At 38.6% G+C, this 12,527-nt stretch overlaps 1 protein-coding gene across 1 annotated transcript in view; it reads left to right on the top strand.

Annotated features, from left to right (window-relative positions):
• The window catches only part of ARHGAP15 (Rho GTPase activating protein 15), a gene marked incomplete at its 3' end in the record, with an annotated part of 314,335 nt that overhangs the window by 300 nt on the left and 301,508 nt on the right, over window positions 1-12,527 (top strand). The gene's annotated exons all lie outside the window — the stretch shown is intronic.

Here is a 12,527-nt window from a genome sequence, read left to right as displayed (position 1 = left end):
GGTACTAATATGTTTTTGGGACTATGGCTAGGCATTGGAATAACAGTTTTCCTTCACTGAAAGGGAAAATTTGGCCTTGGTGGCCAGAATCATAACATCTACCACTCACTTGACAGTTCAACTGTCAAGTGTTACAGTCCTTAAACAGGGATGCTGTAGAGAATAGTTCTTCCAGTATCAGATATACGCTGCAATTTCTCATAAGGGAAATGCTAAAACCAGAGAAGAGTAAAGAAATGGAAATGACAAGTCAGAAAACAAAGGCCAACTTTGTAAGTAACAAAAGTAAGTCTTGCTGTAAGAATGAAGGAATTATAAAAATCAGACCCTGAAGTTCTCATTATTTTAATAGTTGACAGTGTTGAAAGAGTTGTGTCATTTTTTACCCATTACCATTTTTTTTTTAAATTAAATAGTTAGTGATGAACTCTGTTGCCAGTTGCATCCCTGCCCCTGTACTCCTTCTGAGCTACTAAACAAACTGATTGGTATGAGTCTCCCCTGGTTAATTTTCTTCCGTAATGGTGGCAACTTGCAGCTGAGGCCATATGATGTTACAAAATTATTTATGCAATGTTAGCCACTTTTTGGACTCCAGATCCATTTTGTTCTCCGAGAATGCAAATGAGGGAGAAAACTCTGTTAGCTAGGGACAGAGTCCCAGGTCTCAGTCACTTCTCACAGCCGTGCCAGCCATTAATTTTTTTGTTTTGTTGATGTAATGGATTCCTATGAAATATTCAGCTTTCTAACAAAGTTATTAAATGGAGGAAGCCTACAATAACAGTCGTATTTTCTTCCCTTTTTTATTCAAAGTTCAAACTCAAAAGTCAAACTTGTTTAGAAATACTTTATTTTAATTATTAATTTCTCTGGTATATCTTAGCTCATTTCACCTTGTATTTCTGGAGAGAAATAAATCTATTTAGATCCTAGCAACTGATAGGACACTCATTTACCTCCCATTTAAACAATATTGTTTGCCTCAGACACGGTGTACATGTTTCTTCCTTTTTATCTGACATGAAACGTTTCTCCATTGCAAACCTGAAACGATGCTTATAGTAATTTACTGGGAATACTATAATGTATTATCAGGAAGAACTGTACCTTTGAAAAAGTTTAAAAGTTAAGTATATTTAATGATGCCTAACATATTTTATTGGCTGTGTTTAACAAAAGGCACTAGGCTGCAGTTGTTTTTGACAAGCATGAAAACATCACAGCATGAGACTGCAAAAGGAATTATGTAGAGAAATTACAAGTGATCCATCTCTCAATGAATTATCCACCTCAATAGCCTGCAGAACTCAGCTACCAATTAACACCTACTTTATTACATGTTGGGATGTACTTAATAACTTTCATGTGTTTATGCACTATTACCTTGACTGATGCCTCTTGTACAATTAGGCATAATTGGCATATCAATATGCAAAAGTTAAAAGGATTAACCCTCTTAAAACTAATGAGCATTTCTGTATCCAGCTGCTAAATGAGACAAAATTAGCATTTTTCACTTTTGGGCAGGATTTTATCATGCAGTTTCTCATTGTTGATATTACCTTGTTACATAACTTTAGTTTTGGGGATAGTATGCTGGACCGTTACAGAGCAAGGGCTCTAAAAAGTTAAATTAGACATAAATATTCACTGCTGCATTCCAATAACCATAGCAGGTACAATATATTTTCATTGGCTGGGAGCTGAAAAGTTGCTTTGTGTTACATTTGTTTAGTATCTAATTATATAAAAGCGGAATTTTACTGAGTATATGTCATTTCACCAAGCAAACTTGGCTCCGACATAATAGATTGAAAGCTTGCCATGCTACTAATTTCCTTTCTATTTCAATTCTTTTCATCTCTTTTTTTTTTTTGCCATGCAGAATTTTCTGCCTAGATATTGACAGACTGAAAGTGTTTTGGCGTATTTACTTAAATAAGCCTCTTAAAGTTGTTTGCTGAAGCCCAAACTGAAAGCAGGATTCCTAAGGATCCAAACGTTTTCAAACACGGGGAAATTCAAGTTAAAAGAGCAGTGAAATATCAATTGCATGTGTCAACCTCATGCTGATATATCTGAATCTGTGCATGTGACCTGCGAAGGATTTAGGGGGGAAAGTGATGGAGAAGTCCAAGTGTCTTGAAAAAGCAGGGTGTGACTGACACACACATGCATGGGCATGTGTATATATATGTATGTAATATATATATGTATATTTAGTAATCTTATCAAATTTATGACACACTATTCCACTGCACTTATACAGTCTCTTCACTTTTGCACTTAAAGGCACAGGGATCCCTGCTAAAAGATGCACATTACCAGTATGTTAAGCAAAATTAATTATTTTGTGCTAGAAGATAAAAAGGATTCATCCTCATCTTGCTATTTAGAAATTTTCTATTTTCAGCCATCTGCCTCTGTGTTGTTGATAAATATAATCTATAAGGTATCTGATGATTATGCTTATTTTCTATTTTACATTGAGCAAATATTTTTATCCTCTCATTGGAAATATTTTCCTTTCTAAAACCCAGGAATAGCTGAATAAGGTGACTCCATATTACTTTTCTGCCACCCATATGCATACACATGTGCACTATCCACTGTGTTCTATTAATAAATGGGACAAATCCTCTTTACCTAACTTATGCAAAACCCAGTGACTTCAGTGGATTAAGGCAATTGGCATTTGGCACATTTTGAACAATCAATAGAAATATTTATATATATATATTTCTAAAAGATATTTGGATAAAAATCCCAAACGTTCAGGAACATAAAGGGCAAGACCCAGGCAACAAAAGTAAAAGGAACACTGGTGATTTATAGAGAAGAAAATACATAATTTTCTCTAAGGGATTTTCTGTATTCTCAAGCATTTGCTGGGATGCTTATAAGCACACCTGGGGCTATACTTTTGAAGGTGGACAGATTATTTTTAGTAGTGTGACAAAGAAGGATATACATCATACAACGGCCATATGCACTTGTGCATTTTATAGTAGTAAAGATGCAAATGTGGAAGGCATAAGCTAACTGATGCAAAAGCTAAATGTAGATTCTTGGGTGGGGGTGATGTTATTTATTTACGATGGAAATGCTTGAACTTTGCACAAAGCTTGAAATTGATATTAATGTAGAGTTTAAAGAGCACAAATCACGAAGCTGGACACAGACTGTGGTAAGCAAGGGCTCTTTCTGTGCTTAATGTTAGCATCTGAACTTGCAATGTAAATGAATATTTGCTATTTTCATCTGTTAAACCCCAGGGAAGTGCATTTTGCTTCATTCAGAACAACTTCAAACAATGAAATGTCTGGTTTTATTGGTGTCTATATTAAGAATTAGAACCTATTTAGGCATTCAAAAATGTTAATGTATTAGAGCTTTTTTCTGATTAGGTTAAACAAACTGGTAGGTTTATTTATCTGTCTAATACATTATCAGGGAAACGGGAAGCAATCTTCTTTTGTTTCTTACTCCTGTGATCATAGAACACTTGCCAAAGTTATGGCTAGCCAAAAAGGCAGAAATAAAATTGCTAAAAATATAAGCCTTCTGTTTAGCAGAGTTTTTGAGCCATATTTTGAAATTGCAGGGCTTGTACATGTTTACTTCAAATCAAGCTTATAGTCAAGTTTGAGGCTTTGTTTGTATAGATTGTCCTGAAGTAGATCCTGATATTTAATTAAAATGACACTAAATCACATTGAATTGATAAGACTTGGCATCTCAAACAAAGGTAATTGCCCGTATTGGTTTTGTACAAAAATAGAGCTGCTTGGAAAATGTGCAGCCAACACAGACTGTCAACTCCATTTATAGATCAATATGTGAAAACCATTGATCAGGCAGGCATGTGTAACAGTAACACTTTGCATTTATTTGTTGTTTTTATACCATGTTAAGGCTTACAGGATTATCGGCTTCCAAAATATTTTGACTTCCTCATAAATATGTTATCTGTTTAATGTTAATTACAAGACAGACTCCAGCCCTCTTTTAGAGTATTTTCAGTTTCATTGCTATGGGTAGTTTTAGCTGAAAGTGGATTATTTCAATCTCTGAGAGATCATCAGAGCTTCTTTTATAGTATGTTTTATTTAGAGAAAGTTTTTGAGGAATCTTTTTTATTTTTTCCTTTTTTTTTCTTTCTTTTTTTTTCTCTTTTGCAGTTTACTTTTTTTTTTCCCCTGGAGGAAAAAAAAAAACCCAATCTTGACAAAACATTTCTAAAAGCAGAAAACCTTCTCCTGTCATAGTTGTGTATGTTTGAGGTGGAAGGAGAAAAAACCATTCTCTTTCTTGTGTTCTAATAGTGATTGCCCAGGTTTTATTCGCTGCCAATTTTGTCATCATACACTAGTCCATTATAGATGCATCTACTTTTATTGCTGTAAGGAAGTAGCTGTGTTCCCTTCAAGGTGTTATGCAAATCATGGAGCAGCACTGGGGCAGATGTAGAAAAATATATGAGCTTCTCATGACAAGTGTGTTAATTGTTAATAAATGTGAGCTCACACCTTGTTCACTCCAAATATTTCAGGGGTAGGTATGAAAGCAGTGAGTCTGTACAAACAGTCCAGTTTTACTTCTTGAACATGAATATTAACCCAAATATACGTATATCTATATATCTGTTGAGTAGCATTAGTCAGTCTCCTTTCTAGGGCAGGAGAATGAGACACGAAGCGTGTCATATGTCCCTGTACTGTATCCACACTGTTTTTGTGCTTTCAGACCCTTGATCTGCTCTCATGTGTGTGTGTCGTGCTTGCACACTGACTCATTCAGCCCTTGACTCCAGGTTTTTTCAGCCATTTCATCTGCATGCCCTGTGGTTCCCACCTGAGGAGCTGCTCCTGCTCCAGGGCAGAGGCCCTCAGCCTGCGCCGGGCACCGCTCCCAGATGCATCCCTACACGCTCATGTATGTCCTACATACCATAAACTCATTTGACTTAGAGGCTGCGAGTAGAGTACGAATGCATTTGAATATTTTAGGGGTCAGTTTACCTTCCACAAGCAATCTTTCCAATGGACAAATTCAAGTTGCCTCCCAACCCTTTTTCAACACCAGCATTCAGTGTGCAGGCATTTTTTTTCAGGCTCAGAATGAACCTTTTGTTTTACTGGATATTTTTTGCCCTTTACTTTCTTATGCACACCCTGTGAGAAGGTATTCTTTATCGTGTCTTTGTATCAGAGCACTTCAAGTGAAATAAACTTGGCTAAAAAGGAAGAAGTTAATTTTATTGTTCAACTCCCCGTTTATTTCTCCTCCAAACATTTCCACCGTAGCATTTCAGCTGCGTAGCTTGATAGGCAGCATCATAATGAGATCATAGAAAAAAAAAAAAGAAATAACCAGCACCTATTTCTTCTTAAAAGCAAGGATAAATTCATTTCAGCTCTATTAAAGGAGTGGTGAATGTAGCTGGTTTGGCTTCCTTGTTAAACCAAACTGAAGTTCAGACGAGATATTATGCGAGTCGGAATTGCTGATTTTGACTTTTACTCAGTGTGACAGAAGGGTAGAAAAAAGGTTCAAAAACCTCCAGGTTTTTTTTTCTTTTTCTTTTTTTTTTTTTTTCTTCCTCCCCCCAATCTTACATTATCTCATGCTGTGAAAATCTTTACTCTATTTACCAAGCACAAATTAGTCTTGCCAAAGGTTCTGAAAGTTTGCTACTTCAGCTTAGATCCTAAAACTTCAAAGGGAGACACAACTCCACAAATTAGCGTATGTGCTCTGCCATGGCTATTTTAACTTGAACTTAACTAAATTCGTTTATAATTTAGTACTGATTGAACGCTGCCATAAACGTACACGGGATACATTTTTTAAAGTTAGTCCCTCTGATTACTAATTTGAATAAAAAACTCTAACCTTGTTAGCATCTGGACTTATTTCCATAATAACAACCCCTTCAGAACCTACAAAGTAATGAATAATTGACAACAAATGAAATGTTTTGATAGTTGTCGGCACAAAGCATGTTTAATGTTTTGTGTTGCTTCCTAGCTAATTATGTAGATGACACATTTGTCAGACCTTGACTGCCATTAGAAACGTGTTTCCAGAGGGGAGAAAAACAGGCTATTCATAGAGTAATTAACTAGAATGCTCAATGACCTGTGAGAGATTCAAATGGCTGCCAGTTCAGACATTGTTTTGTTACAGAAGCAGAGGGGTAATTAAAATTCCAAATTACAGTGCTATGATGAAGCATTTGTTTGTTGACAGTATACTCTTACTCTAGTTTGTTAATTCTTTTTTAAATTGCTTCTAATCCATTTTATAGCTTTAGGAGTTCCGTCTTTGAATTTACTGACAACTAATATTATGGTAAATTGTTCTTCAGTGGAGTACCGCGGGCTTGGCAGTTTCATGGGAGCACAAGGTGGGTGGGATAGAATCGCTGTTCTTTCCCTAAACTGACATACCATGTGCTGTCATCGAGAGGCGGCTTAACGCGGCACATCTTGTGAAATGATATGTTCATAATTCTGCGTTAGGGAAGATGTCTAGTTAGGGGAGGGAAGGGTTCAGAGAAAGTAATAATAATCAAACAAATTGAGGAAGGTGTCCTAAAACGTTAAAAGAAAAGCCCTGAGAAAACAACCAGGGTGAGGATGACCCTGGGTTAGGGTAGGCACTGAAGGTCCGCTGAGGTCCGCTGGATAGCGGAGAATTGGAGGACAATCGTCCACATGAAGAAACCCAGCACAAAATATGAAGAACGGGGTGTTTCGTAAGGCTCAACTGTATCTTTGCCAACGCCCTTTGCAGGCAGTAATGGACATGACAGCCGAAGACGTCTTTCCCTGTATAAACAAGGGACTCTTTGCGAGTCTGAAGTGCTAAAGTTCTCTGAACAATGAATTAAATGCGAGCCCGAGTGAAATATTTATTTACTTTGCCAAAACAGAGAATATGGTTTTGTTAAGGAGATCTGACAGAAGTAACATGGTGTTTGATGCAGGAGAGCTGACAGCGGCATGGAGTGAGCGCTGATTATCCTGAAGACACTGTCAGCTAGGATTGATTTCCACTTTCTCCGTTTATGTAACGGTTCCTGTAATACAGCTGACCCCCAAATCACGTTACCTTGTCATTTCTCTGCACGGATCAAGAAGAGACGAGCTGAAAATAGCTAGGCACTGACCTTGAACTTGCCAGAAAAGCGAGGAGTGACAGTGGGGGGTTGCGGTCCCGGTGCTGCGCGGCGGCTGCTCTGCGGCGGCAGCAGCACAAGGGGGCAGAGCAGCACTAGAGATTACAGGTGAGGCAGCCGGTGATGCTGCGGAGCAGGAGCGTGGAAGTCAGGCTGCTGGGATCCCTCTTTTTTTTCATTTTTTTTTTTTTTCCCTTGATTCCTCTTTTAAAATGTGGGGGGGATGCTAGCTGGAAGAGATTCTGACCTCCAAAATCTTGACACCTTCCCATGTGTAGAGTCACTGGGGTTGGAAGGGACTTTCAAGATCATCAAGTCCAAACACAGCCTAACCCTGCCTAGCCCACCTCTAGACCATGTCCTCAAGCACAACATCTGCATGCCTTTTAAATACCTCCAGAGATGGTGATTCCACCACCTCCCTGGGCAGCCTGTTCCAGTACTTGACCACCTTTTCAGTAAAGAGTTTCTCCCTGACATCTAACCTAAATCTCCCCTGGTGCAAGTTGAAACCATTTCCTCTCATCCTATCACTTGTTACCTGAGAGAAGAGATCAACCCCCCACCTCTCCACACCCTCCTTTCAGGAGAGAGTGATCAGGTCATCATTTGCTTCATTAAAATATGGTTATTTGAAGATGGAGAGGAACTTGTTACAAAGGGCATGTAGTGATAGGACAAGGAGGGAATGGCTTTAAGCTGAATAGGAGTAGATCTAGGTTTGATATTCAGTAGAAATCCTTCCCTGTGAGGGGGGTAAGGCTCTGGCACACAGTGTCCAGAGAAGTTGGGGCTGCCCCTGGATCCCTGGCAGGGTTCAAGGCTGGGTTGGATGGGGTTTTGGGCACCCTGAGCTGGTGAGGGGTGTCCCTGCCCATGTCAGGGGGTGGGACTAGATGGGTTTTGAGGTCCCTTTCAATTCACACCGTGATTCTATGCTATTTAATATCAAAATGCCTACCTAATCAAATGCATTGCTAGGAAGTTCTGCATCCTCCCTATGAATATCTCACCATCACTTTTCAAGCATCTAATGCAAGAATGAAGAATTTGTATTATCATTAATAAAGTTATCTACGATTTGGGGGATCTTTGACAAAATCAATGCATTCCTCAAAGCCTGCAAATCCTTTTGGGGTTTATAGAAAACACAATGTAAATATTTTAAAATATATTTTGAGCTGATAGGACAGACTGAAAACTGGCACAGTAATTAAAGAGTCCTTTATTCTTTCTTTTTTTTTCTTCAGCTATGGCTTTTCTCCCTGCTGTAATATGTATCCTGAGGAGAAAGAGAAGAAAACTTAGTTGTGAAAATATTATTTCATTTACCATCTAACAACCATGCTCCACTTCTTTTGTTTCATGGTTTTTTTCATCTGTGCTTGTCTCTTTGCAGCTCTCTTTATTTCCATTGTTGGCAGTAGCTGTGGAGACATGAGATGCCAGTGCTGCCTCTTGTCAAGGATCTGGTGCTTTAGTGTGTCACCACTTGGTGCAAGAGCTTGGGGCAGGACCAGGAACCCTCTACTCACCCTGTAAGGTGTCTGAGCATAGTTTCCACCTACATTTGGTGGACACCAAATGTACATGATGAACATGGGCAGTCCAACCTCGATCTTCTGCATATCTAGTTTCTGGCTCCCTTTAAAATGTGATCCTTTCCATCAAGGGAATATCAGGTGCTGTGGTACAGGGTGGTTTGAACATTCTCCCCTTCACCCTAATGCTACCTACTGTTCACTTGCCTTGTTAGGTATTTTTGGAAAAGGAAAATATTACTGCATTTCTTTTTTCCACCAGTGAATTATTGTTTTTCTACAAGTCACTTTGGAAAGTAAACTTTGCTTCCCAAACTGATGGAAAAGAAGATAAGGAAACACTCAGAAAATATCTGCTAGGGTAGTGTTAGTAGTTCTTCAGAAAACTCAGAGAAATGCAAGGGGTAAATATGTGTACTCAGAGAAATGCAAGGGGTAAATATGTGTTTCTTCTGTTGGAATTGCTCAATTTACTGTAATCTATGGAATACCAGTGAAAACTTATGGTAATATCAGTTTTTGGGAACATTATGTGCAGTGTGATATCTAGTTTAAGAGCACGGTACAGGTGCAGACTGAGTTTTTAGTTTCTCAGTGAGAACTGGTGACTGGGGCTGTGTAACCAGCAAGAGTTCAGAAGGAAAAAGGAGAGAAAAAAAAAGACCCACACCCTGTTCGTTCTTTCCATCCAAAATGTGCAAAAATGAATAATTTGTTGTAAATGAGGTGAATTCTAAGAACTGCAAAGGTTTCTCTCCTTTGTCTTTGCCTGTTCAAAGTCAAGGGAAAATCATGGGCTTGGATCAAGATCTTGCAGCTCAAAACTTTCTTCCAAACCTCTGCAAAACAAAGCCTTGAGCCGTTCTGGTAGGGCAACAGAGCAGCCAAAGAAAACCTAAACATCAGGCTTTAACTAAACAGAACCCATGGAACAGTATTATTTTCTGTAATTGAACATCTAATTCAAATGGAAATGATCCCAGTTCTTTTGTATCATCTTCATGATTTCATAGTTCATTCCTTACATCCTTGGGTCTTAGGGTTTTTTTTTAATTTTTTTGCTAATAGGAAAAACTTATTTCCTGCATCTGTTCTGAATGAGCTTCTCAGGCTTCTAATTTTTCTGCTATTTTATCCTGTAAACAGTGGCATTCAAATATACAGACCTGTTAATGACGCTGAAGTTACTATCGGATGTGAAATGTCCCAACGCACTATAAAGCTGCATCTCTGCTCCAGGAGTGAGGCAGCAACATGCCATGATGATAGATAATATTTTATATATGTAATATTTCAGTTGGCTTCCATGATAGCCTTCTGTTGCATGTATTTATTGCAACCAAGTGGAGAAGAAGCTGGACTAGAATTTACCATGTTTCCCTGGTCCCAGATTAGACATTGACCTGCCAAGAGAATTTTAGTCCTTTCTTCTGTTTCTCTACCTGTAAACTGGGTCTGAGGAGGATGCACATCTCCTTTGCACACATTACAGACCCTGCCTCTGAACTGGGTTCATGGTTACATTTCAATTATGCTCATTACACAGACAATTTTATTCTCATCATATTAACTCTATTAATTGAAATAAAATTATTCCACAATTATGCTAGTGTAACTCAGAGGGGATCTTGGCCCCAGGTCCTGTACATTTTCCTTCTCTATATACTTCATGCTTAACTATTTCACTGTTTTCCATCAAAAAAAGAAAGGTCTTGTTTTGGCTTTGTCATTAATCAACTCTGTCCCCTTGATTCTCTACCCATACGCTTTCTAGTGGCATTAGGTTTCTCTGAGGGCTTTCATGTTTTATAGTGTATATTTCAAAAAGTATGCTTAAAAGTATTGTTTAAGAGAGTCTCTTTGGCAATAGGCATCAGGGCACACCGTGACAAGGAACATAAGTTGTGGAATTATATTCCTTTTACGCTATCTTTATTAAGTACTGTATTACGGCTAAATTGTGGCATCTAACACGTTTCCTTTCAAAATGCCATAAGATCTGAAATATGTAGGTACTGAAACTGAGATGATATCAAACTTCCCGTAGCTAGTCTTGGGCACCTGACCTGCATAGTTTCCCACAGGGGAAAAGTAAGCTCCATTTCTTTAAATTTCCAATGAGAAGGGACATGTGTCTCCTTGCATTGAGTTGCATTATATCACATCATGTGACACAAAGTGACCCAATGCAACATGACAGGAGAGGTAAAGAACCAGGGATTGTTTGGTTTTTTTTTTTTTTTTCTTGTTTGTTTTATTCCTGCAGTGAAATAATTGCACCACTGATGCGACAAAATAGGGAACAAATTATTTTGTGCGTGCCCTAAATACATGTGCTGTTGCACAACACAGTGACACGCTTGCTAAACGTTGCTTAATGCACTGAGAAGAGGTTTTAAAACAGGCAGTAGAGTTTCCTTGTTAGGAAATGTGCCTATTCTTAGGCAAATAGTTGACAGCAGGATTCTCCTGCCTTAAATCAGATCAAATTCCCTTTGAAGTTGGCCCTTTTTATTTTTGTCAGGGTCTGATCCAGTCATGTTAACATGGTGATATTTTATTTTCTGTTTGATTTCTTGGTTGGTGAGGTTCATAGCCTTAATGGAAATAGTCTGGATCAGCGGTGATTTTGTCTTTATGGGTGTACATGCATGCACACACAGCAAATAATTTGTATTTCAGAGACCAATACTTAGGGCTCCAGTGGCCTTCCAGTACCTGAAAGGTACAAGAAAGCTGGGGAAGAACTGCTCACAAGGGCATGCAGCAATAGGATGAGGTGTAATAGTTCTTTTAAAGTAGAGAAGGGTAAATTTAGGTTGGATATTAGAAAAAGATTCTTCAATATGAGGGTGATAGATCACGGGAACACATTTCCCAAGAGTGGTGGTGGAGGCCCCATCCCTGGAGATATTTAAGGTCAGGGTTGATGGGGCTCTGAGCCACATGATGTAGTGAAGATGCCCCTGCTCACTGCAGTGGGGGGTTGGACTAGATGGCTTTTAAAGGTCTATTCCAACCTCATGCATTCTATGATTCTATGATTTTATATTTGTTTCTTTAGGACAGTACTCAATACAGCTCTACTTCCAAAACAGTTGTGCCTTTCTTTCCGTGGTTACTGACTGTCTGAGCAGCCACATGTTCTGACAGTTACAGTAAAGAGTTGCACTTAAGAGTACAGCCAAATGTGTTATCCTTTCTAGCCTCTGAATCTTCCCCCAGTTTTGGAATCAAAGTTGAAAACGTGTGAAATACTCTGCCCATTTTGCCTTACTCCCCCCAACCCCCAGAGCTCTACAAGAAAGATTATTTTCCTGGATATTTCATCCATGGCCAGAACTGGAAGTGCTGCAGCTGTGATGAGCGAATCTGTTCTCATGACATCTCTAGCCTCAAGGCAGGTAGAAAACCCAGACGAGCATCCAAACTTTTGTGTGTTTATTTGAACCAAACCTGGTGTTTGGATTAACTGAGCTTCACATCAGCAGTTCTGACATCCTGAAGAGCTCATTCTTCTTGATTGTGGTCCTGAAGTCAGACTCCTACTTTATAACCTCATTACACGAAAAAACCCCGATGTTTAAAAATTAAAGTGCCAGGTGCCAACTCTTTCCAGTAGTTGGCTACTTCAACTTTGAGCTTTCCATTTTTTATCAGCAAATGATAAACTGAAAATTCAGTGTTCCCAGTTTAGATCTTTCTCAAAATTAAAGTGTAAATCTAAAGTGGCCACCTGTAAGCACTAAAACCTGAAGACATTTGGACACAAGTTAAACAAACTGTTTAAAAACCTGCCA

Source organism: Gallinula chloropus (genome assembly GCF_964237585.1).
Source record: "Gallinula chloropus genome assembly, chromosome: 5".
Classification (NCBI taxonomy): domain Eukaryota; kingdom Metazoa; phylum Chordata; class Aves; order Gruiformes; family Rallidae; genus Gallinula; species Gallinula chloropus.
This window is presented reverse-complemented; position numbering and strand designations above follow the sequence as displayed.